Here is a 23,674-nt window from a genome sequence, read left to right as displayed (position 1 = left end):
GGGATTACAGGCTTGAGCCACTGGCACCTGGCCCTGCATTTATATTCTTAAAATAATAAAAATATAGTGTATGTGCATGGTACTTAACACACTCTAGGATGTTTTCTCATATATTGAATCCATTTATCATTTAACTTTTTTAACCAATCTTCCAGGAAGGTATTAATAGTCTCATTTTGCCTATTAAAGAAGCGATGTTTGTAGAAGCTCAAAGCCACATAGATCATATGTGGTAAAGCTTGCACTTGGAGCTACTTGAAGCTGTGTTTTCTGATCATCCTTATTGCTTCCAAAAGTCACATATATTTTACAGTAGCTACATAAATATATTATTTTTATATGTGCATTTGGAGATATACTTGAAAATGAGAGATTATCAATACATGCATTAGATAGTGAGCTTTGAGATCCCACAGATGTGTTCAAATTTGGCTCAATTGCCTCCAGTTATGTGATCTGCCACAACTTACATAACTGGGAATAATAATGAGATACATTTGTACATTGAGAAGAGACTGAGAACCAAGTCTTGGGACATTCCAGCATTCACATGTTCATTTCTTCATACATTCACTTTCGAATTCAATATCACATTATTCTCTGATCCAGACACTGCAACTATAGTCCCAAGGGGTAGAAAGTAAAAAGTCAATAACTTGATGTTGCAATATATTCACATCCATGGAACCTATCTATATATCTGTATGTATACTTCAAGTCTCATTTAAAATATGGAATGGCTGCTCTCTGCATTGCCCCCCACAGACAACTTTTGTTTTTTCACAGCATGTAGTCTCAAGGTACTTTAATATTTTAAATGACAACTCAAGGCTATGAAATTAAATTTTCCAGCATTAAAATTGGAGGTCGTGCAATCTGTTATAACCTAGCTTCAAAAGTCATTGTTAAGAGCTGAAGTGCACCTCTCTGCCCCCAACCAATTTATATGTTGAAGCCCTAACACTCAATATGACTGCATTTGGAAATAGCACCTTTAAAGAGGTAATTAAGGTTAAACCAGAACCTAATGGTGGGGTCCTAATCCACTATGAGTGATGTCTTTATAGGAAGAACAGACACTAGGGAAGGACAAATACCAAGGAAAGGCCAAAGAAAGACACAGAAAGAAAGAAGCAGCTGTCTGCAACCCAAGGAGAGAAACCTCTGGAAAAGCCAAATCTGCTGGCAACTTATTTTGGAGTTCTAGCCTCCAGAACTAAAAGAAAAAATAAATTTCTGTTGTTTAAGCCATCCACTCTGTGGTATTATATTATGGCAATACCATAGTCATCTAAAACAATCATCCGGCATAACTTCAGTTATACTCAAATGGTTGAAATAGTATTAGCCCACCAGATTTTAGGAGATGACAGTCTTAATGAGAAGACTGTCGAGTAATTTGCAATCATATTCTAAAGTCACCACATATTATTTTTTTTGTTGATATGGAATCTCTCTGATATCTGACCTATATTTGAACTCATGTAATTGCCTTTATCGATGAGAACTTTACCTGTAATCACTTGTGATCTTTTGATGATATAACCGATGGTGATAGGTTTGTAGTAACTATTGCTCTGTGAAGACAATGCACCAGCAAACTCTTGAGTTCTATGTTTTTACCTTAATCACCATGTTTGTCCTTGCATTTGTTGTTGCAATAGAATGTAGCTGTACCCAACTCTACCAGGGACAAGCAGTTACCCAAATTAAAAAAAAAAAAGAAGAAATTTGCTAATGACTCTGGTAAGACTGAGTTAGTGTTTCTTGAAATCTCTTTATGCCTCAACTCAATCCTCTTGGTTTATCAATTTTTCTTTTTTTTAAGGTAACTTAGAAGAAGAAATCGATCCTCGTTTATTTTCTAAAACATTGAGAGTTAGGGTAGTGCTTCAATACTACTAAAACTTTCATATTTTAGAAAAAAATCCTTGGGTGCTATCAGATGAATGGTAGGCAAATTCAAGAGATAATACTTCAAGAGAAAGAGGAAGCTATTTTTTTTTAGTCTTCAAAGTCTCTGTGTTTCGCAGCATTTTTTTTCAGGGATGTATTTCATTTTTATTTAATTTTTAAGTTATGAATGACCTCCTTTCTTGCTTCTATTTCCCTATTATTACTATTTTTAATGGTCTGGGAAGAAAGAGTCACTTATGCGGGCCATTAAAAATGAAGTTTAATGAAAGCCTGTACATTAAAAAAAAAATCCTTCACTATTAGAAGCCAATCTGAAGAAGAGCCTCTTCTGGTTTCTAGGGAATTTACTGAAGAAACTGCACCCAAACGACACATTCAACATATTTTACACTTAGAGCCTAATGTATGTTCATTTCTGAAATTCAATGCAGATACATCTAAACGAGCTGACAATGAACAAGAATATTTTTCCTCATTATTGTCTGTCACATTAAACTAAGTAGGGGTTCCTGTAAATTAAGTAAAGTTTGTCTACTTCTAAATATCATCAGACTGTTTTTTTTTCCTTTCTGCTTCTGTTGGTTATGTGTAAACCAAATGTACCTTGATGGGAAGTGTTTCCCCCTAAGAAATCAATGTCATTCACATAGATTGATATAGTGAAGCAATGGAGAATAAGGAAAATTCTCCAAAATGAATTTTCCTAAAAATGAAACACTGTGAATTGAATAGAAGAAAAAGCATGTTATGAATAGGAGGAAAATAGCCCTGTTTTCCTACAACAAACAGGCCCTCAGCCAAAATACTGTTGCATTTCTGACTGAGTTTGGGGCTATTACTAAAACGGAAATAAAATGTTATTTGTAAAAGATATTTTTTATACTCAAATCTGCATATATATATTCTGTAGCTAACATTTACTACTTATATTCCATGGAAACAGATGCTATACAAATACAAGGATGTACTACTTGTTCATCCGGTAGGCAAATTAGGAATTTTATATCCATGATTGGAGTTTTTAAACATAATCAAAATGAGCATCTTCAAATTTTTTCTTTTCAGAGTGTTATAATTATGCTACATAGTTACCTCTCAGCTTTAACAGCCAGGTACTTATATTTTTGGCCCAAATTTTGGTCTCAACAAGGCTGGTAAATATACTTACAAAAAGCATATAGAGCAAAATTGACGCAGTCAAATGTTCTCTCTGTATTAATGTGGTTTACTCATGCTAACCACACTTTGTCTCTCCTTCTCATATTTTGATCATTTTACCTAAGGGGATGTACAGAGGAACTGTTCCGTGGGGAAAGAGAGGGGTAGTAGTAGAGGACTCTCTCTGTATCTTTATGTGAGCAAGGATATGTCAAGTCAATGGGTTAAGCATCAGCTAAATACTTGGACAGGCAAAATGCCATGAAAAATACCTACATCACTTAAGAAAGGGTTGAAACTAGAGAATTATAACATAGTCTCAATCCTGGAAAATACATAGTGAGAAGAAAGAATAAAGGAAGATAGGTATCATGGTGCTTAGGAATTGGGAACTGAGGCAAAGTTAATAAGATAATTAGGGTAGAAAGAAGCTTTGAAAAGTCCTTCCTACAACTTGTACTCAACACGTCACATAACCAGCATGGAAAATGGGCTATATTAGATATTGCCCCAGACATGCATTTGCATAAATACTCATACATAGTTCACTGAAATGTTTCACAGTGTAGCACATTCAGTGGTCTGCTGTAGCTTACCTACAGGGTTCTAGATTCCAGGGTCAAAGTTTCCCTGCAAACTTGAATGTGTGCATGTCATTTTAATTTTTCTTTGGAGACAGGGGCATCTTGGTCCCAGTTCTATTCATCTTTCTTAAAGCATCTGAGGCTAGGGTAGAAGATGATCACATCAGTAGAGAGTGGCTTGCAGCTAACAGGCAAGGTACATTTACTTTCAGTTTCCAATGCCTCAATCAAACAGACTTTAAATGTGTCTGGTCCATCAGGCTGTGAGAATATCATGACTGACACTATCTATAGCAGTTTTGAGAATCCCTTCTCTCAACAGTGCCAGTCACACTGCTTTCTGGGTTGGGGCCAGTGGATGTGCTCCCTCTGAATGATTCAAGTTTGACTCACACAGCCATGACTCCTTTAAGGAGTACACCTAAATCCACAGCATCTCCTGCACCATTACTAAGATAACATCTCTATAATTCTTCCCAGTTCTCTACATAGTATCTAGTGAAGTTTTCCATGGCACACAAGGATAAACACAAAAAAATATACCTAGATTGTTTGTTTCACATTCTGCAGCGGGATGAAGTCACAGCTATGTAAACCCAATCTAAGGCTATAAAAACCTTGGTACTAGTTAACGTTTCATTGATATTTTTTTCCCATGGGAATTCATCTCTTAGAAGGAACTATCTCCTAGAGAGCCAAAGATCCATTGTTACAGTCAAGACCTACTGTACAGGCAGTCTGAGATCTTTTACTGTCTCATCCCAACAACTCTAAGAAGTGTAGGAAGGTCTAAGCCCTAAGATGTCCCAGCTATTGCCATTTTTCCTTTATAAGCATTACACCCTTTACTTTTCCAAAGAGAACCAGTGGAAATTTAATAATTTGCCTGTTTTCTGCACAGAGTAGTTGTAAATTGCTTCTTTTTCTGTCCAGAGTTGGTGTGCATCTCTGTAAACTGCATCTGAAAAGAATTTAGATTTTCTTTTTTTATTTTATTGTATTATTATTATACTTTAAGTTTTAGGGTACATGTGCACAATGTGCAGGTTAGTTACATATGTATACATGTGCCATGCTGCTGTGCTGCACCCATTAACTCGTCATTTAGCATTAGGTATATCTCCTAATGCTATCCCTCCCCCCTCCCCTCACCCCACAACAGTCCCCAGAGTGTGATGTTCCCCTTCCTGTGTCCATGTGTTCTCATTGTTCAATTCCCACCTACGAGTGAGAACATGTGGTGTTTGGTTTTTTGTCCTTGCGATAGTTTACTGAGAATGATGATTTCCAATTTCATCCATGTCCCTACAAAGGACATGAACTCATCATTTTTTATGACTGCATATTATTCCATGGTGTATATGTGCCACATTTGCTTAATGCAGTCTATCATTGTTGGACATTTGGGTTGGTTCCAAGTCTTTGCTATTGTGAATAGTGCGGCAATAAACATACGTGTGCATGTGTCTTTATAGCAGCACGATTTATAGTCCTTTGGGTATATACCCAGTAATGGATTTAGATTTTCTATCCACCTTGTAAGAATTTAGATTTTCTATCCACCTTGCACAGATTTAATACTAGTTGTTAAAGTGAGGTGGACCAGAGGCTGCCTGCCAGTTAATGAGTAACTCTCCCTCTCCAGAGGAGTTAGTAATAACCAGATGCTATTCAGTATTTTATTCTGCAATCACCCATCCAATTCATCCTTGATTATAGGCAATAAAATGGAGGACCACTTATAGAGCTGTTGACCATACAATTTGTCATTTTCACCATAACTTACACAGGCTTCCCTCAAATCCTCTCAATCCGTCCTCAAGGACCTTAGTTCTCTTCTTCAGAACACATCTGTCACTATCACATGTCCACTGCCAAAATTGTCAAGAACGATGAAGAGTCTGAGATTTTATCTTATTCGTCAGTTAACAAATTATGAACACTGCCTTTTTCTGGTGTACAGTCTATGTAATTTCTACAAACGTCTGTAATTATTTGAGGATATCACATAGATGTCTCCAGCAGATGAATACAAGCCACAGCATAGAGATGACTGATCAAGTTACAACCAGACAGGGTTTGTCTGCTTGATCCTGATATTTTAGGAAAACCAAGCTTATCTGTTAGTGTTACAATTTATGCATTATTTAAATTGGATTTGGAACGCACGAATCTATCTCTTTAAACAATACATGCTGGGTAAGTCAAATTTCCAACCTTAATATTGCATTTATCTATAGAAAAAAAGCACGATCTCTATAAGGAAAATCACGTAAAATTCATCCTTATAATGTATAACTGATGCTATTTGCTAAGTAGCTTTCTATAATATAATCATATCTGGTATTTTCCCAATAATAATGATTTAAATTGCTATCTTCTAGCTAGCAAAATGATTCAGTGTATTTAAATTTCCTCATTTTCCTGCATCAAAATGGAAATTTGTTTTTTGAAAATGCATAACTATGTATAAAATCCTTTTAAAAGCATTCATTTTATTTGATGAGCTGTCTATTTGGTACTATACCTATGGAAGCAGATCAATTTTAATATAGGCATTAATAAGACATGTTACCCCCTGGTGCCTGAAGGTGAAAATATAATAGGTCTGCCTTCAGAGAAACATTTCTGAATTCATCTGGTGATTGAACCAATTGTTCACTTGAAGACATTTTACCTAATTAATTCCTACATAAGAATTGTCCAATGTATCACTTCTGAAAACAAAATGCTTCCTTAGTGTATTGGTCTTCATTTTTTAAATGAAAAAAGTTAAACTCAAAGGACACTTTGATAATGAATCTAGAAGATAAATGCAGTGCACTGAGTTCACCATTCACTATGTTATTTACATTCTTTCCAGGGCAGATTCTGCTGCAATCAGCATATTTGTATCCTCCAAAATAAAGCATCTTAGGTAACTTAATCTCTTCAATGCACATAAAGGAGATGAATTGGCATTCCAAAACAATTGTTAATGTTTAAGTTACATTATTAACATAGGTTTAAACATTTTTATCTTGGGTGGATGCAGAAAATTCAATATCAAAATAATAGTGTCTTGGAGCTATCACTAAAGAGGTGGCTGGTCTTTTTGAATGTCTGATTCTATTTCAATATACTTTGGCAACTCTTGTCTCAGATTCAACACATGACATCTGAGCATGGCAACTAATCATTTTATAGGGGGAATTGTCCAGAGAAGCAAAAGCAACACTAAAAACAGTAAAAAGCCAAAAATATATTCATTCAAGGAATACCTACTTGTTAATGAATATACACTGGTTTCTTTTCCTTTTATTTAGCAGACTGTGACCTACCTGTTTTGAGAATGCTTTTTGAAATATTATTTTATGACATTTTGAGAAGACACATCTGATCATATTACTGAAGAATATTGTGATCATATAGTAATCACCCTTTTAACAGATAATAACAATTTTGCCTATATTTTGTACATAAAGATGTTCTGTAGAGGATTATTAGTATTTTAAATTTATGATATATTCTTCTCTTTCTGAACATAACAAATCTAAGTTTGGTCTTCTGATGCAAAGAATACTGACAGCACATTCTGGCTAAGCAGGTTTATGAACTCAATTTACAATATGCTGTATACTAAGTAGGCACTGACCAAGTGTTCTAGAGACGAGTTGTTTTTGGAAAGGAGAAAATGATTCTTTAGGACGTCTGACTCTTTGTAGAGGGCTACCAGGAAGGGAAGTATACTTGAAGAAGAGAAACCCCTAAATGATGGAATGCCTCTGGCCCAGTGTGGTGGCTAATGCCTGTAATCTCAGCATTTTGGGAGGCCGAGACAGGCAGATCACACGGTCAGGAGTTCGAGACCAGCCTGGCCAACATGGTGAAACTGCGTCTCTACTAAAGATATAAAAATTGGCCAGGCGTGGCGGTGGGCTCCTGTAATCCCAGCCGGGAGGCTGAGGCAGGAGAATCGCTTGGAACCAGAAGGAGGAAATTGCAGTGAGCCAAGATCTTGCCACTGCACTCTATCCTGGGTGAAAGAGCGAAACTCTGTCTCACAAAACAAAACAAACAAAAAAAAGATGGAATACCTCCACTTCTTTTCTAACTCCAAATACCAAGTTAGGCTCAGAAAGCTAAAAAAATTGAATGCTTTATTCCATAAAAGCACTTTCCTCAGAATTGTTATACATTATACTGTTTTATATAAGATATTCATATATAGTTGAATGAAATACATATTAATCACAGGAAAACCACGGCCCAAGTTTAACAAGCCTCAGGCTGTTTGAGAAGCATTTACCTATTATACATGCCTTGATATGTTGTCAATCTAGACCATAACAGATGAGAACTTCTTATCTTACCAGAGTCAAGAAAAGGGTTTACTAAAGAAGAAAGTTTAGCAAAGATCCTGAGGAGGTGTACCTTGGAGCCACATGGCTATGCTGGGAGGAGAGTTTTCATGTATAAGGAAGAAGAGCAAAGCCATGAGTCACCCATGTGTCTGTTGGGTACAAGCATGGAACCATTGCAGCTTCTATGAAAATAAGGAAAGGAGAGAATAGTAGAAAGTATAACAAAGAGGAAGTTAAACTGTCGCTGTTTGCTGATGGTTATGATCATATACCTAGAAAACCCTAAAGACTCATCCAAAAAGCTCCTAAAACTGGTAAATGAACTCAGCAAAGTTTCAGGATACAAAATTAATGTACACAAATCAGTAGTTCTGCTATACGCCTACAGTGAGCAAGCTGAGAATCAAATGAAGAACTCAACCTCTTTTACAATAGCTGCAAAAAATTAAATTAAATTAAATTAAATACCTAGGAATATACCCAACAAAGGAGGCGAAAGACCTCTCTACAAGGAAAACTACAAAACATTGCTGAAAGAAATTATAGATGACACAAACAAATGGAAACACATCCTATGTTCATGGATGGGTAGAATCAATATTGTGAAAATGGCCATATTGTCAAAAGCAATCTATAAATACAATGCAAATCTCATCAAAATGCCACCACTATTCTTGCAGAACTAGAAAAAACAATCCTAAAATTCATATGGAAGCAAAAATAGCCCACATGGCCAAAGCAAGACTAACCAAAAAGAATAAATCTGGAGGCATCACCTTACCCAACTTCAAACTATACTATAAGGCCATAGTCACCAAAACATCATGGTATTGGTATAAAAATAGACGCATAGTCCAATGGAACAGAATAAAGAACCCAGAAACAAAGCCAAATACAGCCAACAGATCTTCAACAAAGAAAACAAATACATAAAGTGGAGAAAGGACACTCTATTCAACAAATTATGGTGGGATAATTGGCAAGCTACATGTAGAATGCAACTGGATCCTCATCTCTCAACTCAAAATTGATCAAAGACTTAAATCTAAGACCTGAAACCATAAACATTCTAGAAGATAACATCGGAAAAACCCTTCTAGACCTTGGCTTAGGCCAAGATTTTATGACCCAGAACCTAAAAGCAAATGCAACAAAAACAAAGATAAATAGATGGGACTTGATTAAACTAAAAAGCTTCTGCAGAACAACAGAAATAATCAGCAGAGTTAACACAACCTACAGAGTGGGAGAAAATCTTCACAATCTATACATCTGACAAAGGACTAATATCCAGAAACTAAAAAAACTCAAACAAATCATCAAAACAAACAATCTCATCAAAAAGTAGGCAAGGACATGAATAGACATTTTTCAAAAGAAGATACACAAATGTCCAACAAGCATATGGGAAAATGTTCAGTATCACTAATTATCAGGGAAATTCAAATCAAAACCACAATGCGATACCACCTTACTCCTGTACGAATGGCTATAATCAAAAAATTAAAAAAAAATCGATGTTGGCACAGATGTGATCAAAAGGCAAGACGTTTACAATGTTGCTGGGAATGTAAACTAGTACAACTGAAAGGAGTTAGCTTGCCTTAGGTAGATAGCAAAGGAAGGGTCCCCAGAGAGCGCCTGGCCCATGGGTCAGTGCCTCATCCTCACATAACATAAAAAGCAGCCCGGGAAAAAAATCAAGCTGCAGACACCATAAGGGAACTAGCACATGGTGCTATGCCTGGAGACATGGCTACGGCTGCACAGATAGAAAAACCTCCGGCCCATTTGGATAAACGCTTGCACAAACCTCTGGCTCACTCAGATTAAAAAAAAAAAAAAAAACAAGGCCCAGCGTAGAAATGCCTTTGTCCCTTCTATAGTCAGTGGGCTCCCAGGAAAAAGTTTCTTCTCTTTTTGTGGGCATGGCCACAGTGGGCTCCAGTGGGTTCTGGTGGGCACTCTCCTTTCTTTTTTTTGATTGTGAGCCCGGCCTCTATGAATCATCGCTTCAGCCCCTGATTGGTCCTGGACCAAGGTCTCAGGCCAAGCTTTTACTTCAGCTCCTGACAGGTCCTGAGGCAAGCTGAGTAGCCTCCATACATCATCGCTTCAGCCCCTGATTGGTCCTGGGCCAAGCTTTCTAATTGGTCCCAGACCAAGGTCCTGGGCCAAGCTGAATCACGCATTCTCTAAGACAGTCTATGGACTGAGCACATTTATTCCCCTTCCCAGTCCATAAAAACCCTGGACCCCAGCCTCAGAGGGGGCACCCCCTTCGGGCTCCCCCCTCCGCTGGCAGAGAGCTTTCTTCTTTTGCTGATCAAAACTTTTGCTCGAACCTCACTTTTGTGTCTGCTCTCCTTAATGTTCTTGGAGGTATGACAAAGAACTCCAGGTATTACCTCAGACAACAAGAGACTGCTACATCTTGGTGCATTGCTGAAACTAAAACACGACTACTATGAGTAACAGTGTGGGGAGTCCCTAAATAACTACACATAGATCTACCATTTAATCCAGCAATCCCACTACTGGGTATCTACCCAGAGAAAAAGAAGTCATCATATGAAAAAAGATACATGCACATGCATGTTTACAGCAACAAAATTTGCAATTGCAAAAATATGGAACCCGACTAAAAGCCCATAAATCAATGAGTGGATAAGAAAATGTGATATATGTATGTATATATATATATCACACCATGGACTACTACTTAGCCATAAAAAGGAACGAAATAATGGCATTTACAGTATCCTGGATGGAAATGGAGACTTGTTCTAAGTGAAGGAATGGAAAATCAAACCTTGTATGTTCTCACTTACAAGTGGGAGCTAAGCTATGAGGATGCAAAGGCATGAGAATGATACCATGGACGTTGGGGACTTGGGGGAAAGGGTGGGAGTGGGGGTGAGGGATAAAAGACCACACATTGAGTACAGTGTACACTGCTTGGGTGATGGGTGCACTGAAATCTCAGAAATCAGCACTAAAGAACTTATTCATGTAACCAAACACCACCTGTTCCCCAATCACCTATTGAAATAAAAAAGTAAAAAAAAAATTTTTTTAAAGAAACAAAAAAAGTCTAATAAAGAGGTAAGCACAGAGTGCTTCGTATACAATTCTAAGGACTTTGACTGTTATGGTGACTGAAACAGGAAACCAATGGATGGTTTTGAGAGACAAGACTTCTGCCTTAACTGAAGATTTCTTGTTACTTGGAGAAAATATACTGAATAGAGGGCAAGGGCAGAACGGGGAGACAAATTAGGAGACAATTGACATAAATGTGATAATGTCATGGAGTATGTAGTATAAATGAAAGTAATCATATATGGACACATTTTCAAAATATTTTAAAGGTAGTATCAACAGGGTTTGTTAATATATGAAACATGGAGTAAAAGATAAAGAGAACAGAGAAGGAAGCTAAAATATTCTTGCTCTCACTTTGATTTTATGTTGAGCTCTTTTAAGAAATAAATTCAAAGCTCTTGAAAGTTGTACCCATGTCATATTCCTGCAAGTTACCTTAGACCTGTGTGGTGCCCTGAGTCCTGAAATGTGTTAAAGATACATACATATATCACATTTTCTTATCCACTCATTGATTTATGGGCTTTTAGTCGGGTTCCATATTTTTGCAATTGCAAATTTTGTTGCTGTAAACATGCATGTGCATGTATCTTTTTTCATATGATGACTTCTTTTTCTCTGGGTAGATACCCAGTAGTGGGATTGCTGGATTAAATGGTAGATCTATGTGTAGTTATTTAGTTATTTAGTAGTTATTTAGTAGCTATCTCTTTTTTTGGGTCAAGTTTCTTGCTTATTCTTTCTGTGTTCTCTCAGAGTGTTGTACTTAAAAACCTATCAACTTCCCCCATTTTCCCAAGTGAATTTGAACTTGTATAAGAGGCAATAATCCCCCAATTCCTCTTTATCTATCTATTCATCTAAATATAGACGCTCCTCAACTCATGATAGAGTTATGTCCCTATAAATTCATGATAAACTGAAAGTATTCTAAGTTGAAAATGCATTTACTATACCTAAACTACTGAACATCAATCATAGCATAGACTAGCCTACCTTGAACATCCTCAGGACACTTACATTAGCCTGCAGCTGGGCAGAATCATCTGACAACACGGTACGCTGAAGAACGTCGGTTGTTTATCCTACTGATTTCCTGGCTGACTGCCTAGCATCTGGAGAGAGCATCATACTGCATATCACTAGCCTGGGAAAAGATCAAAATATAAAATTTCAAGTATAGTTTTACTAAATACATATTGCTTTCACAGTATCCTTTAATTAAACATAAATCGAACTATAGTTAAGTTGGGGGCTATCTGTACTTACGTAATGTAATGCTTACAAAATGCCAGCCACATTCTCTAATTTATATAGAGCTTTATCACTCATTCAGTTCTTACAGCAATACTTTAAGGTAAATGTTACAATGACCTCTGATTTAGAGATTTAAAAACTGAGACACAGAAGGCTTAGAGTGAGTCTGCAAGGTTACTTAGTGATAACTACGGAGCCAGGATTCAAATGCTATGGGAAATCCCATGCTCCTAACTGCTCCAGATTCTCTATGTTTTTATATCTATTTGACTTATTTAGAAAAGTTCCTGGGCATCCCATATACCTCGAATAAGCATGGAAAATAAAAGTAATGTAAGAAACTCAAGAGTATAAATGCATTTTTGAAATTAAAAATAAGTTTTGGGAGTTTATTATATAACATTTATAATTTTAGGTTCTTGCTTTTCACTTATGCAAATTAATGTCAAAATAAATGTATTTTTGACATTGTATATTCTACATTACTTACAACTTAAATTCAGTTATCAGTTCAATGGGCATATAACTTATTGTCAAACTGGAAAAATGTTGACAGTGAAAGAGAATGGTATTAATAATTATGCCAGGACAATAGGCATAAAGGATTGTCCCAGGCAGTTCCCTTAGAGGTGGGTCTATGCAGATACAATGAAATGGCTTTGCTTCTTCAACATAAGCTGCTAGATTGATTCTCTAATTAAAATAATTAATTCAGGTTTTCTATGCCATACTACACATTTTTGGAAATGCACTTTTTTACTTTACACAGGTAAAAATCTGCCACTCTGGTAAATGAATACTCATAATTGTAAGTTTGTTTCCTATTGTCTTGTTAAATTTCCTACTGTTGTAATTGTATTCATTAATCATTGGGTGGAGAATATAAAGCATTTCCATGAAACACCAGGCTGTGAAATGGGAAAGTGACCTCCAGCTTGGAAAATCATGGCTTTAGGATCTTTATATTTGTTTTCTAAATTGTTTTAAGCTTTTCCCAATGTTTACATTAAAGCAGGAGACTATTAACTTAGCACTATGGTTATAGTGCTATGTAAGCATAAGCATATAAATAGATGTCCTGTTTTTCTTTTCTTTTCTTAGCAATATGATCTCCAAACTCAAAGAAACAGAAACTTTTTCCCTTATTGTCATTCCTGGTGTTGGGGGGAGGTAATATATCCCAGTGCATAAAACCGTCCTCATATTCTGCATATATTATCCTCTCTTATAAGCATCCCAGTAATAATATCAACAGCATGTTATGATCATGTTATTCCCCTACCATAACAAAAAAAAAGGAGTTTTCACTGTATACAATCTGAAGTGTGACTTCTTACCATTGATTAAGGGTGTTAATATACTTTTTTTTTTGTTCTAAAATACTTATTTCTCCTCTTCCCCCCATGCCCGTTTTAACATCTCTGAACCTAAGAAGGGAATACCAATCACAGCTGGTCTGGTGGCAGTTGTGGTGATATACTACTGTCAGACTGCTCTTTATGAACCTGGTCAATAACTGTTTATGTTATCAGCACTTCTATTATTTAAATAAAAACAAAATCAAATTTTCGACTTTTGTAACATTTCTAGTTGTTAGAAAGTTATTGCATTGTACTTTTCATGAAAGCATTATTTTTTTCTTCTAAATATTGCAGGTAAATTCAATGAAGCATCTTATAATCAATACATCTTAAATTTGATGGAGTACAGAAGCTTGCAGAGATTATTCCTAAATGCTTTTATTCATGTACCTCATATTTTGGACACATGGTCCTCTCTTATAAATATCCCAGTAATATTATCAACATCAGATATCTCCTAATGCAATAATAACACAGCATAATTTCTGTAGTGTATATTAGACAATGCAAATTGATATGTATTCTACAAAATGATTGACCAGTAATCTTCAATAGTTTCAAAGTCAAGACAGACAGAGAAAACACTCCATATTAGAGGAAACTATGGAAATATGCCAACTAAATTCAATGTGTGAGACTGAATTGGATTCTGGAATTGAAAAGTAATATTAGTGATACAAAGAATAAAAGTTGAATAAAATCCCTAGATTGGCTAATAGTATTGCATTAATGTCAACTTGCTATTTTTTATAATTGCACTTTTTGATTATATAAGTAAACACCACTTGGGAAGCTGGATAGGTAAATGGGTTCTGCGCTATTTCTGCAACTCTCGTAAGTATACATTTATATCATTATAAAAAGTTAAAAAATAAAAATATAAAAAGTAAAATGCATTTTATTTCAAAAGAAAGAAAAGAAACCAAAGTTATATTTTAGAAAGATATCTATGGTAACTGATAAAATTTGATTTTATGGATTATATTAGAAAAGTAGAGGATGTGAACTGATGAACTTAAAGAAAGGGACTAATTGAAGAAGCATAACACACGGCCACGCACACAGTGCTACTTCCTGAAAATTAGATTTTTCAATGGCGCCACTAAACTTCAGGTACTTTTTATGTTCCTGGGATTGTATTACAGGAGTTATTAAGAAATTATTTTGGCCGGGCGTGGTGGCTCACGCCTGTAACCCCAGCACTTTGGGAGGCCGAGGCGGGTAGATCACGAGGTCAGGAGATCGAGACCATCCTGGCTAACACGGTGAAACCCCGTCTCTACTAAAAATACAAAAAATTAGCCTGGCGTGGTGGCGGGCGCCTGTAATCCCAGCTACTCGGGAGGCTGAGGCAGGAGAATGGCGTGAACCTGGGGGGTGGAGCTTGCAGTGAGCCGAGATCGGGCAACTGCACTCCAGCCTGGGCCACAGAGCAAGACTCCATCTAGGGAAAAAAAAAAAAGAAAGAAAAAAAAAGAAAGAAATTATTTTACGCAGCTAGAAAGGGTAAAAGAGTCCTCGGTAAGCCCTTTTCTTTTAATAATAAAGCAGCCCCCAAAACATTTCTTTTCTGACAGAAAGCAGCCTGAAAAACCAGACCTGCAAGCATTGATATGCAAGCCACAGGCTTGCACTTGTAAACGCAGGTGGCTCAGAGCCAAGTACACCCAATATGGCGGTTCCCGCTACTTTTTTTTTGTTGCCACGTGTGCAGACATCATGACAGTGAGCCAGGTAGAGGCCATGTGTACAGGTATCATGGCGACCAGCCAAGTAGTCACATTTACATAGTCAAAGTTAGGGTGGGAGGGACTTTTTTGGGGGGGCTATTTGAATGACACAACTGGTCAAGTCAATCCCTTGGGCCCTATGCAAATCAGACACCGCCTCCTCAAGCCTCCCAGTGTAACCTACCGCCTTCCGCCCCAGCGGGGTTATTCTGTTTGGAGCCCTCCTCCCTTTGTAAGGATGAACTGTTCTTTTCTTTGTCTTGCTTACTAAACTTTCTAGTCCTTAATCCGCTCCATGTGTGTCCGTGTCACTAATGTTCTCAGCACGAGACCAAAAACCCTGGGTGTTTCCCCAAACAATGGAGCCATATCAATTGGACCAATAATCATGTGGGTCACTGAAAGACATGCCTTTGACATGGGCATTCATTTAAATTACTTTACATCTTTTTAATATGAAAAAAATAGATTCACCTTAAAGGTAATCAGTATTTCCATTTTAGTCCTATTTAAAGAAGAGTTTTAAGATTAACTTTTCGGAGGGACTATTGTCAAGAGATTCTTGGGCACTTATACATGGGATTAACAACATTTATTAAGGCCTATGATAAGGTAGCCCTTGTGATAGATGATCAAACCAAATATAAACACAAAACCTGTTTGTCATGGTGAACTGAAAGTATAGACAAACTAGCTGAATAAATATGTATACATTAAACATAGAGGGAACATGAATAACTAACTCCAATGACAGTGGAAGTTAGTAATGAAGACATTATTTTTTAGAGGGTAGAGAATTCCAAGTGATTTGCAGTTAATTACCTTTAACTATTTGAAAATACTTTCCGTTATAATTTACCTTTTCTTGTTGCTGTTGTAATGTCAGCTGTAAAGCTTAGTGTTGCTATTTTGTAGGTAAAATTTCCTTTACTTCCTCCTATTGAGAGGTGAAAACGTGCTAGCAGCCCTTGCTCGCTCTGGGCTCTGGGCGCCTCCTTGGCCTCTGCGTCCGCTCTGGCCGCGTTCCAGGAGCCCTTCCACCCGTCGCTGTGCTGTGGGGGCCCCTCTCTGGGGCTGGCCGAGGCCTGAGCCGGCTCCCTCTGCTGGCGGGGAGGTGTGTGGGGAGAGGCGCGGGCAGGATCCATGGCTGCGCGAGGCGCTTGCAGGCCGGCGCGGGTTCCCGGTGGGCCCAGGCTCAGCGGGCCCTACACTCGGCGCGGCAGGCCGGCGCCTGCTGGGCTTGATTGGGGGACGAGCTCCCTCTGGGCTGCCGGAGTGCCTGTACTACGTGCCGCAGTAAAATCCCGGGCGAGCGCCATTGAGAGGTGAAGCCGGCTGGGCTTCTGGGTTGGGTGGGAACCTGGAGAACTTTTCTGTCTGGCTAAAGGTTACTAAACGCACCAATTGGCACTCCGTGTCTAGCTAAAGGTTTGTAAACGCACTAATCAGCACTCTGTCAAAATGGACCGATCAGCTCTCTGTAAAATGGACCAATCAGCAGGATGTGGGTGGGGCCATATAAGGGAATAAAAGCAGGCCACCGAGGCAGCAGCACAATCCCCTCGGGTCACGTTCCATGCTGTGGTAGCTTTCTTCTTTTGCTGTTTGCAATAAATCTTGCTGCTGCTGACTTTTTGGGTCCATGCCCCCTTTATGAGCTGTAACACTCACCCCGAAGGTCTGCAGCTTCACTCCTGTGGCCCGGGAGACCATGAACCCACCAGAAGGAACGAACAACTCCAGATGCGCCACCTTTAAGAGCTGTAACACTCACCGCAAAGGTCTGCGGCTTCACTCTTGAAGTCAGCGAGACCACAAACCTACAGAAGGAAAAAACTCCGGACACATCTGAACATCTGAAGGAACAAACTCCAGACCATCTTTAAGAACTGTTAACACTGCGAGGATCCGCGGCTTCATTCATGAAGTCACCGAGACCAAGAACCCACCAATTCAGGACACACTATCTCTACTCTCATCTTGACTTCTGACTGTTTTTAAGTTTTTCTCTGCATCTTTGGTTTTCAACAATTCTTTTATACTTTTTGATGTTTTGTGGTCTGGTATTTTTTAGTTTCCCCCACTTAAGATTTTATTATTTTTATGTCTGTGGCATTATGTCACTTCCAGGCTTTGCCAGTTCTCAGACATGACCTGTTTGATAATTGATTCCTAATAATTCTCAACTCTTTTCCTCTAATTAAATATGTTAGAACCTTTCACCATGTTACATGCGCTCTTACCCTCTAGTCAACATTTTCCTTCTTTTGTTATTTACTTTATTTATCTATTTTTGAGACATGGTCTCCATCTGTCCCCGAGTCTGGAGTGCAGTGGCACCATTTCGACTCAGTGCAACTTCCACCTCCCAGGATCAAGGAATTCTTGTGCTTCACAAGAAAAAATAGCTGGGCATGGTGGCACATGCCTGTACTCCCAGCTACTTGGGACTCAAGCTCAGCAAAATTTTTGTGTGTGTTTTTAGTAGAGGAGGGGTTTCACAGTGTTGGCCAGGCTTGTCTCAAACTCTGGGCCTCAGGCAATCTGCCCGTCTTAGCCTTCCCAAAGCATTGCAATTACAAGCATAAGTCACCACACTTGGCCCATTTTCCTTCTTTTAATTGCTTGTGCTTCTATCTGGATGTTTACTTTTGACCTATCTTTCTACTGATTAATTTTCTCTTCACCTGTGCGTAATCTGCTGTTAAATACATAAAATGGAGTTTTCATGTCTATTTTCTTTTTTGGTTTTTGAATAAACATTGGTTTATTTTATTTGTTAAGTAAATCGTGTTGTGTATATTTCAGGTGTATGCAACACGATGTGAGATACACATAGATAGTAAAATGGTTAGTATAATAAAGCAAATTAAAATATCTATCATCTCACATAGCTATTTTTTTTGTGTGTGCTAAGAACAGCTAAAATCTATTCATTTAGCAAAGATCCCGAAAACTACAATGTTATTAACTATAGTCTTTTTCACATCTTCATGTTGATCTCTAGCCTTCTTCATCCTATGTATCTGCAACTTTGTATCCTTTGACATACATCCTCCACTTTCCTTCTCCATTCAATCCCTGGTTACCACTGTTTTATTCTGTGTCTGTGTATTTGCCCTTTTAAAAGAAATAGATTCCACATATGAGATAATGCAATATTTTTCTTTCTGTGTTTGGCTTCCTTAGCATAATGTCCTCCAGGTTTATCCATTTTGTGGCCAATGTCAGGATCTCCTTTTTAAAGGCTGAATAATATTCATTTTATATATATGATTATATGCATACACACACACACACACACACAGATACACACATACCAGAGTTACTTTACGCATATTTTGTCAATTGACATTTAAGTTGCTTCTTTTTTTTTTTTTTTTTTTTTTTGAGAAGAAGTCTCACTCTTGTCCCCCAGGCTGGAGTGCAATGGTGTGATCTCTGCTCACTGCAACCTCTGCCTCCCGGGTTCAAGCGATTCCCTGCCTCAGCCCCTTGGGTATCTGGGATTACAGGCGCATACCAACACTCCTGGCTAATTTTTGTATTTTTAGTAGAGACGGGGTTTCACCATGTTGGCAAAACTGGTCTCGAACTCCTGACCTCAGGTGATGTGCCCACCTCAGCCTTCTGAAGTGCTGGGATTACAGGCATGAGCCACTGCGCCCAGCCTAAGTTGCTTCTGTATTTTGGTTATTGTGAATAATGCTGAATAAACATGGGAGGGCAGATATGTTTTACAAAATGGTGATTTTTATTTTCTTTGGGTATATACTCAAGAGAAGAACAGACAGTTCTCACAAGAAGACATACAAGCGATGAGCAAACATATGAAAAAATGCTCCATATCAGTAATCATCAGAGAAATGCAAATCAAAACCACAATGGAATGCCATCTCACACCTATCAGATTGGCTATTATTAAAAAGTCAAAAAATATCATATGCCTGTGAGGTTGCAGAGAAAAGAGAAGACTTATACACTGTTGGTAGGAATGTAAATTAGTCCAGCCACTGTGGAAATCAGTTTTGAGATTTCTCAAAGGATTTAGAATGACCATTCAACCCGGCAACCCCATTACTGGGTATATATCAAAAAAATAAAATGAATCATTCTACCAAAAATACACATGCACTCACATGTTCATTGCAGCATTATTCACAATTGCAAAAACATGGAATCAACCCAGGTGCCCATCAGCAGTAGATTAGATAATAAAAATGTAGTGCATATACATCATTGAATACCACCCAGCCTTAAAAATGAAATTATTTCTTTTGCAGCAACATGGATGCAGCTAGAGGTCGTTATCATAAATTGCTTAATACAGATCAGAAAACCAAATACCACGTGTTCTTGCTTATAAGTGGGAGCTGAATATTAAGTACTCATGGACACAAAGATTGCAACAATAGATACTGGGGACAACTACATGGGAGAGGGGGAGACAGTGAAAAAGTTGAAAAACTAACTATTGGGTCCTATGCTCACTACCTGTGTGCCAGGATCCCTCATATCCCAAATCTCAGCATCATGCAATATACCCATGTAAGAAACCTGCACATATGTTCCCTGAATCTAAAATAAAAGTTAAAATTATTTTAAAAAATAGTAATACCAATACTAAAGGTCAGGCATGGTGGCTTATGTCTTTAATGATACCAGCACTTTGGGAGGCCAAAATGGGAAGATTGCTTGAGGTTAGTTAAGAGTTTAAGATCAGCTTAGGCAACATAGTGAGATCCCACCTCCCCCGCCAAAAAAGTGTAGCTAGATATGGTGGCAGGTGCCTGAAGTCCTAGATAATGGGGAAGCTGAGGCGGGAGGATCCTTTGAGCCCAGGAGTTTGAGGCTGCAGTGAGCTATGATCACACCACTGCACTCCGGCCTGTGCAACAGAGTGAGATCCTTTCTCTAAAAATACAAAAATTTTTAAAATATATAATTAAAATAAATAAATACTATTTCATGTTCATGAAATCATACACACTCACAAAGTAAATTTTGACCACTTACTGGGCTCGATGAATCAAAATACATATCAAATTTTTTCTTTGCTGTTGAGGAGTTTGGATCAGAATACACAGGCACATCTTTATATAATAATATATTAGGTTGGTGCAAAAGTAATCGGGTGTTTTGCCATTACTTTCTTTCTTTTTTTTTTTTTTTTTTTTTTTTTTTGAGACGGAGTCTCGCTGTCGCCCAGGCTGGAGTGCTGTGGTGCAATCACAGCTCACTACAAGCTCCGCCTCCTGGGTTCACGTCATTCTCCTTCCTCAGCCTCCGCAGTAGCTGGCACTACAGGTGCCCGCCATCACACCTGGCTAATTTTTTGTATTTTTAGCAGAGACAGGGTTTCACAGTGTTAGCCAGGATGGTCTTGATCTCCTGACCTCGTGATCTGCCCTCCTCGACCTCCCAAAGTACTGGGATTATAGGCGTGAGCCACGGTGCCCGGCCTTTTGCCATTACTTTCAATGGCAAAAGCTGCAATTACTTTTGCACCAACCTAATATCTCATGTGTATATTTTTATATTACCTCAATTTCATCTGGTCAATATAAATGTGCCACTATTTGTTAAGCTACAGCTATACATTATGCTTTCAAAATTTATATTTCTCCGGCCGGGCGCGGTGGCTCACGCCTGTAATCCCAGCACTTTGGGAGGCCGAGGCGGGCGGATCACGAGGTCAGGAGATCGAGACCATCCTGGCTAACACGGTGAAACCCCGTCTCTACTAAAAATACAAAAAATTAGCCGCGCGAGGTGGCGGGCGCCTGCAGTCCCACCTACTCTGGAGGCTGAGACAGGAGAATGGCGTGAACCCCTGGGGGCGGAGCCTGCAGGGAGCCGAGATCGCGCCACTGCACTCCAACCTGGGCGACAGTGAGACTCTGTCTCAAAAAAAAAAAAAAAAAATTTACATTTCTCCAATTTTAATCTTTTTCTGTACATATAAAATTTATAGTGCCATTTCTGACTTGTATACCTTTGCTTCTGTGAATGATTCTAAGTCTATACAATGGATGAAACAGAATTATGAACCAATCCTTCTGGTGTATCTTGAATATAGCTTTTAGGAATTTTTTTCAGGATCCATTTCATTTCACTTCTTCAATAATGACTTTTTACAGCTTTTATAATTGTATTTTTTAAATTAATACATATTACAGGGACATATTTCCAGTGTACATGTGATGACTTTATACATGCATATTACCAGAACAGGACAATTGATATATCCATCATCTTAAAAATTTATCTTTTCTTTAGGCCAGGAATATTTATATTTTTCTCTTCTTGCTATTTTGTAATGGTTAATTGATTAATGATAGCTATAGTCACCCTACTGATCTATCAAACATCAAGTCTTATTTCTTCTAAGTGTATATTTGTACCCATCCATCAACTTCTTTTCATCCTTTCCAGCTTTTGAACTGTAATAATGTATTTGTTTTAGTTCTCTTGGTTCTTATCACACAGTTATTTGCTTTGTAATTTGCTTTATTGTTAATTGTTTTTCACTTAGACAGATCAGGAGACATGTGGACCCAGAGACCAGTATTTCATATTATAATTATCACTTCAGATCCTAGAACAGCATTGACTAACACTAGGAGGAGTTATTACTTGTTAGTCCTTGATGGATAACACTATAGAGCCGCTTCATAACCTGTCAGAAATTCTACCTTCTTTTACTGTCTAGAAATGATAGTTTGTTACTAAAATATTGTAACCAAATTGTTCCTTAATCTATTTAATTTTATATATGCCTGCACAATGGCATCGCATGGTCATTTCCAACTGTTATGATAACAAATTCACAAGTCACTCCAGTATACCATACTGTGACACTGAAATATCTCACAGTATTCTTTATTCAAACTGAAATGTAGAATATATTACATTGTAGTAATTAATTCATTCATTTAGCAAGTATATTGAGTACTTAGTTACTTCATACCAAGCTTTAAGCAAAACACTTACTTCATATAAAGCTTTAGGCAAAGCGCTTGCTGTACAACTGTGAAAGCACCAAAAACATCTGACTTTGTAGAACTTGTATTCTAGTTGAAGAAAGAAGACATTAAGCGATTAACATTTAAAAAGCAAATTATATTGAATGCTGTGGAAAAATAGAGCAGGGTAAACAGGGTCAGTGTGGGGTTGGGGTACTAGATGTAGAAATTTTAAAATAGGAAGATCAGGTTAAAACTCATTAAGAAGCTGGTGTAACCGAGTACTACAAACTGGATGGCTTAAACACCAGAAGGTTGTTGTCTCATATAAGAGACAATAGTGGCTTGGCACAGAAGTGGAGTGCAGAGAGAGGTGGCTTAATTTTGATATATTTTGAAATCAATAGTATATACTCTTCAATTAAAAGTGGGGCTTGAAATAAAAAGAGGAAACAAAGATGTGTCAGATTTTTGAAATGGAATTTCTCTCTTGCAGAACATTTAATTTAATTATTCTTTAATACCTTTCAAATATATTAATTACAGGTACAAATGTGTTCACTTTCCCCCGAATGCCCCTTCTGCAAAGAAAGAATGTTAAGGATATTTATTTAATTTAGAAGCAATTTTTGATACTGATTTTCTTTCTTATCTTACAAGGATCTTCTCTTGGTCCTTGTAAGGTACTTCAAAATAAAATAACATAGTTCTCATTCTTTTATTTCTCTGTTAGATATTTTGATACTTTGTATAAAGCTCTCAATATCAAAATAAATTGAATTGAGTTGGTTATAGTCTTTATCACAAAGAACACTTTTTAAAACTTTCATTTTAGATTTGGGAACACACGTGCAAGTTTGTCATATGGGTAAATTTTGTGTCATGGAGGTCTGGTGTGCAGATTATTTTGTCACTCAGGTAATAAGCCTAGTATTTGGTACTTCTGACTGAAATGACAGTCAGTAGGTAACTATATTGGCTACTTCTATACTCTTAAAATGGCATCCATGTATTTTTCTTTGGGAGATAATATACAAAATGACATGATAATTTAGATTGCTACTATTACTTTCAGCTACCTTCACTTTGGTTTCATATAAAATTATTCTTTGCCCCATCATAGTAAAAATTAAGATTTATTTTAAAAATATACCGAAACTTATAGAAATTCGTCCAAATCCTGTTCCATATAAATAGAGTAACTTTAGATGTAAAATCTAAAAAAATGAAATGAACAAATGTTACTTGGGCAGT

At 37.5% G+C, this 23,674-nt stretch overlaps 1 long non-coding RNA gene across 2 annotated transcripts in view; it reads right to left on the bottom strand.

The window, feature by feature from the left end:
• Positions 1-16,902, bottom strand: part of LOC104005788 (uncharacterized) — a 211,242-nt gene extending 194,340 nt beyond the window's left edge. The window contains exons 1-2 of one of the 2 annotated variants that reach the window (XR_008541421.1): positions 16,315-16,902; positions 12,104-12,254 (exon numbers count right to left, since the gene is read on the bottom strand). This is a non-coding gene — a long non-coding RNA (uncharacterized LOC104005788). The remainder of the gene's footprint in view (positions 1-12,103; positions 12,255-16,314) is intronic. The other variant, XR_679237.3, reaches the window with a different exon arrangement.
• Between the last annotated feature and the right edge of the window lie 6,772 nt (positions 16,903-23,674).

Source organism: Pan troglodytes, chromosome 22, assembly GCF_028858775.2.
Source record: "Pan troglodytes isolate AG18354 chromosome 22, NHGRI_mPanTro3-v2.0_pri, whole genome shotgun sequence".
NCBI lineage: Eukaryota > Metazoa > Chordata > Mammalia > Primates > Hominidae > Pan > Pan troglodytes.
This window is presented reverse-complemented; position numbering and strand designations above follow the sequence as displayed.